Genomic DNA, 6,070 nt, shown 5'->3' on the forward strand with positions numbered 1-6,070 from the left:
GTATCCAATATACTATGCATGGTTGAGAAAACTCCAAACCCCGCTGAAGATTCATCATCTCTCGATAATACTTGATTTACACTTTCCGCGCCTAGCTGAAAGGCGTTAAAGAAAAGCGCTTATGGGAGACAACCCATGTTTTTACTACAGTATTTTTGTTTTATATTTGAGTCTTGGAAGTTGTTTACTACTGTAGCAACCTCTCCTTATCTTAGTTTTGTGTTTTGTTGTGCCAAGTAAAGTCTTTGATAGTAAAGTGAATACTAGATTTGGATTACTCGCGTGAAACATGATTTCTTTGCTGTCACGAATTTCGACCTGCCTCTCTGTAGGTAGCTCAGAAAAATATGCCAATTTACGTGCGTGATCCTCAGATATGTACGCAACTTTCATTAAATTTGGGCATTTTCATTTGAGCAATTGTGGTGCCTCAATAAAATCCATCTTTACGGACTGTTCTGTTTTGACAGATTCTGCCTTTTATTTCGCATTGCCTCTTTTGCTACGTTGGATGAATTTCTTTGATCCATTAATGTCCAGTAGCTTTATGCAATGTCCAGAAGTGTTAAGAATGATTGTGTCACCTCTGAACATGTTAATTTTTATTGTCCACTAACCCTCTAATGAGTTGTTTCGAGTTTGGTGTGGAGGAAGTTTTCAAGGATCAAGAGAGGAGTATGATACAATATGATCAAGGAGAGTGAAAGCTCTAAGCTTGGGGATGCCCCGGTGGTTCACCCCTGCATATTCTAAGAAGACTCAAGCGTCTAAGCTTGGGGATGCCCAAGGCATCCCCTTCTTCATCGACAACATTATCAGGTTCCTCCCCTGAAACTATATTTTTATTCCGTCACATCTTATGTGCTTTGCCTGGAGCGTCGGTTTGTTTTTGTTTTTGTTTTGTTTGAATAAAATGGATCATAGCATTCACTGTATGGGAGAGAGACACGCTCCGCTGTTGCATATGGACAAATATGTCCTTAGGCTTTACTCATAGTATTCATGGCGAAGGTTGAATCTTTTTCGTTAAATTGTTATATGGTTGGAATTGGGAAATGCTACATGTAGTAATTATAAAATGTCTTGAATAATTTGATACTTGGCGATTGTTGTGCTCATGTTTAAGCTCTTGCATCATATACTTTGCACCCATTAATGAAGAAACACCTAGAGCTTGCTAATTTGGTTTGCATATTTGGTCTCTCTAAAGTCTAGATAATTTCTAGTATTGAGTTTTGAACAACAAGGAAGACGGTGTAGAGTCTTATAATGTTTACAATATGTCTTTTATGTGAGTTTTGCTGCACCGGTTCATCCTTGTGTTTGTTTCAAATAACCTTGCTAGCCTAAACCTTGTATCGAGAGGGAATACTTCTCATGCATCCAAAATCCTTGAGCCAACCACTATGCCATTTGTGTCCACCATACCTACCTACTACATGGTATTTCTCCGCCATTCCAAAGTAAATTGCTTGAGTGCTACCTTTAAATAATTCAAAATTTATCACCTCTCGATTTGTGTCAATGTTTTATAGCTCATGAGGAAGTATGTGGTGTTTTATCTTTCGATCTTGTCATTTACTTCGACAGACTTTCATAATGGACTAGTGGCTTCATCCGCTTATCCAATAATTTTGCAAAAAGAGCCGGCAATGGGGTTCCCACCCCAATTAATTAACTTTCATTAATAATTCTCTTCACATGTTTTGCTCCGATTCATCGAGTAAGCAACTTAATTTTGCAATTAGACACTCCTCCATGGTATGTGAATGTTGGAAGGCACCCGAGGATTCGGTTAGCCATGGCTTGTGTAAGCAAAAGGTTGGGAGGAGTGTCATCCATAAATAAAGAAAAACTAAACTAAAGTACATGTGTAAACAAAAGAGAAGAGGGATGATCTACCTTGCTGGTAGAGATAACGTCCTTCATGGGAGCCGCTCTTGAAAGTCTTATGGGAGAGACACCTCTAGTGAACTGTGGACCCCGGTCCTATTCTTTACATCGCATACAATCTACTGCAATACTTGTTTTACTGCTTTCTGCAAACAATCATCTTCCACACAATACGGTTAATCCTTTGTTACGAGCAAGCCGGTGAGATTGACAACCTCACCGTTTCGTTGGGGCAAAGTACTTTGGTTGTGTTGTGCAGGTTCCACGTTGGCGCCGGAATCTCTGGTGTTGCGCCGCACTACATCCCACCGCCATCAACCTTCAACGTGCTTCTTGACTCCTACTGGTTCGATTAAACCTTGGTTTCTTACTGAGGGAAACTTGCCGCTGTGCGCATCACACCTTCCTCTTGGGGTTCCAACGGATATGTCAACTACACACATCAATAAGTGCCATCATTTCACTCTTTATTTCCTCCCAATAAATCTTATAAAACACTACTGAAAACCCATCTGGTATGGGGGCTTTATTTGGTTACATATGATATAGCTTCTAACACTTACTTGAACGGTGATGTTAAAATACCACACTCATCATCCAACAACTAAGAAATATCACGAGTAACATCATCCCTCATACTAACGAAGTTTTGTGTTGGAGCCCTGTAACCGCCCAGGAAAATCCCCATACTAGATTTGTTTGTTACTTTCCTTTTATGCATAATCATTGCATCATGCATAGTTTTGAACTCCAAAATTATTTTATTAAACTCTATTTTATTGCTAAAACTATTCTCCTGCTTTTCTTCCAAATAATATTCCTCCTTTCTCTGCTCAGTTTCTGGTGTAAAAACTATTTAAAAATGGTTTTAAAACAAAACAGCAAAACAATAAAACAAAATGGTTTAATTAAAAAAAAAGGGAGAGGAGCTCTCGAACCGGCCAGGCCAGCACAGGCCCAACAGGCTTCCCCAAGCCGCAGCCCAACCAGCCCAGCCGGCGGCCTGCAACAGCTGCCCGCCGTGCCTCCTCCGTTTCCGACGACCGCGACGAGTTCTTCCCCGAGCTCTGCGCACACGGCAAGGACGGCGGCCGCGCCTCCCTGCTTTCCCCGTCGCCCTCCTCTTCCTCGACCCTGAGCAGCACCGCCCCAGCCACCGTCCTCGCAACCGAGCACCGCCGACCTCTCCCCTGCTGCCGGCCTCTTGTTCGCCTCGCACGCGAGATACCATCTCAAGGCGCGCTGCCTCGTGCTCCTCTGGTCTGCAGCGCGTCGTCGACCTCCGCCAAGCACGTCCTGCTCCGGCTCTGGTCCCTGCTATGCTATCTCGACGTCCGTGTCCCCACCGGCCCCGCGTCGTCCCCTGCGAGCCTTTCTCTGCCGCCAGGACCTTGTCTCCATCGCCAAGGACGTCGTGATTGTTTCTCCACCTGGCCGCTTCGTCCCCGCGTGCCCCTGCTGGCTCCCGTAAACATCCACCACAAGTGCATCATTTGCATCGTCTGTTTTAGCGCTGACACAACTCAATCGGGATGAATCTAAAATTGGTGGCACTGCGGTGTTGATCTGCAGGTTGTTCTCGATACTAGCAGCATCTCCACCGTCAGTCTCCAAATAGGCGCGGGCAGGGCGCCGGCACCTCCGTTTGGGGACGTCGGCAGTATATCCTACATTTGGAGAGGCTGCTCCCACACCAGCGCTTCCCAAACGGTGGCCCCCAAATTTTTCTTTTTACAATATTTTGAAACAACATATCAATCACATTTTCATACAATCACACAAATAGAATTAAATTATTTATAAAATCAATCAAATAAATAGAATTAAATTATTCATACAATCAATCAAACAAATAGAATTAAATTATTTATGCAATCAATCAAACAAATAGAATTAAATTATTCATGCAATCAATCAAACAAATAGAATTAAATTATTCATGCAATCAATCAAACAAATAGAATTAAATTATTCATACAATTAATCAAATAAATAGTACTTCAATTATTCATACAACCCAACAAACAAATAGTACTTAAATTATTCATACATGCAAACAAATAGAAATAAAATCATGCATTGTTGGCTGCTCCTCTCCTCGCCCACAGATGCGCAGCTACATCCGCCTTCACCTGTGCATGAACACCTGCATCTCGAATTTCATTGTGCATATGAAGAAAAGCAGCAAATTCTTGGGGTACATGCTCTACCTCAGCTAGTGGCCCTTGATAATCAAATGGATGATCATCCTGCACATGTGCGTTGCGCTCGCTCTCAATGATCATGTTGTCGATGATCAAACAGGCGTTCATCACCTCCCACATCTGTGCCTCAGACCAAGTGAGAGCAGAGTACCTGACAATGGCGAAACGCTGCTGAAGCAACCCAAAAACACGCTCAACATCCTTGCGTGCTGCTTCTGGCATGTTGCAAAATAGGCTTCCATCGTTTGATGGAGAGGTAATTGTCTTCACAAATGTAGCATACGTCGGGTAGATACCATCAGCTAGATAGTACCCCTTGTTATATGCATGGCCGTTTACCTCAAAGTTCACGGCAGGAGCTTGTTCCTCAGCTAGCCTGGCGAACACCGGAGAGCGCAGCAGCATGTTGATACCATTGTTTGTTCCTGCCATGCCAAAAAATGCATGCCAAATCCAAAGCTCATGGTCCACTACCGCCTCAAGAATGACGCTGCACTCACCAGTATGCCCCTTGTAGATCCCCTGCCAAGCAAAAGGGCAAGTCTTCCAGCCCCAATGCATACAGTCAATGCTTCTGAGCATCCCAGGAAACCCTCTTGCTGCATTCTTTTGCAGGATTCGAGTTGTATCATCTTCTCTTGGTGCTCTCAAATAGTCTTTAGCAAACGCCGCTATGACGGCTCGGTAGAACCTGTAGAGAGTCACTATACATGTCGACTCCGCCATCCGTAGGTAGTCATTGGCTGTATCTGGAGGAGCTCTGTATGCAAGACAGCGCATTGCAACAGTGCACTTCTGAATTGAGGTGAACCCCACAAACCTGTGCAATCTTTCTTGGCCATGAATTACTTGTCGTACTCCCTGACGCCGTGGACAATCTTCAAGAACAACTCCTTGTTCATCCTAAACCGGCGCCGAAATTCCTTCGGCGAATGAGTCGCGTCGTCATTGAAGTAGTCGGCGTCAAGCAGCATTGCGTCGGCTTCATGATGCCGGTTGATGTTCCTCCTCTTTCCTGGCTTTGAGCCGCCGCGCCGAGGCATGACGAAGAAAGGCTGGTGAACGCGCAGCATGTTAGTCAGAATCAGCTGTTGCTATTGCCGCCGAACAGCCTAAGCGTTCTGCTCCTCCGTGAACAGCTGCACCATCATCTCGTCGTCGCTATCCATCGCGGCAATCGGACGAACACCTTGCGAGCGGGGCGATACTATCGAGGTGGCGGCAAGCTCTGTTCCGGGCGAAACAGTGGCCGCCGGTCGAGGGGTGGCGGCCGTGTCGATGGACGGCGGTTCCTAGACAGTCGGCGGTGTCTATTGCAAGCAGGGGGCCACAGCGGCGACGGTGACGATGGCTATCTAGAGGGGTGGGAGTCGGCTCGGGCGTTGTAGGAGGTGGGAAATCGGTGTGTCTGGCTGCCAGGCGGAGCCCACGCTCGTTTTTAGCTGTGCCGCGAGGTGCCGGCGCGCCCGATTCGCGCCCTTGGCGAAGGGGCCGGCACGGGGCTGCCGGCGATTCTATTGGGCTCCAAAATTGGTCGGCGCCGTTTGGGGCGCACCGGTGCGAGCCCATTTTCGCTGCCGGCCCCCAAAAGGCTACCGGGTCCGCTATCGGGGGCGCCGGTGGAGATGCTCTAAGGTGTACCCCTGCCTTCCACTCGTTTTGTTTTGACTCCGTGACTGAAGTTCTTTGCAAATTTTCAAAATCCTGTTGCCATAACAATGGACTTGTGGACATAATTGTTGATATTTGATTTGATATTCCTATGAATTGTCGACATAATTATTGCTGAAATGCTACTGAAATAATGTTGAAATGCTGCCAAAATATTCATGTTAGCTTATTATTGCTGAAAATATTGCTGAAAAGCTACTGAAATTTTATGGGCATGGATACCTATGGATATCGAGGTATCCAGCAGATTTGGATTGTGGAGCGACATCCATGCCCATGGATACTTACGTGGACGGGACAGA

This window comes from Lolium rigidum, unplaced genomic scaffold (genome assembly GCF_022539505.1).
Source record: "Lolium rigidum isolate FL_2022 unplaced genomic scaffold, APGP_CSIRO_Lrig_0.1 contig_11229_1, whole genome shotgun sequence".
Classification (NCBI taxonomy): Eukaryota; Viridiplantae; Streptophyta; class Magnoliopsida; order Poales; family Poaceae; genus Lolium; species Lolium rigidum.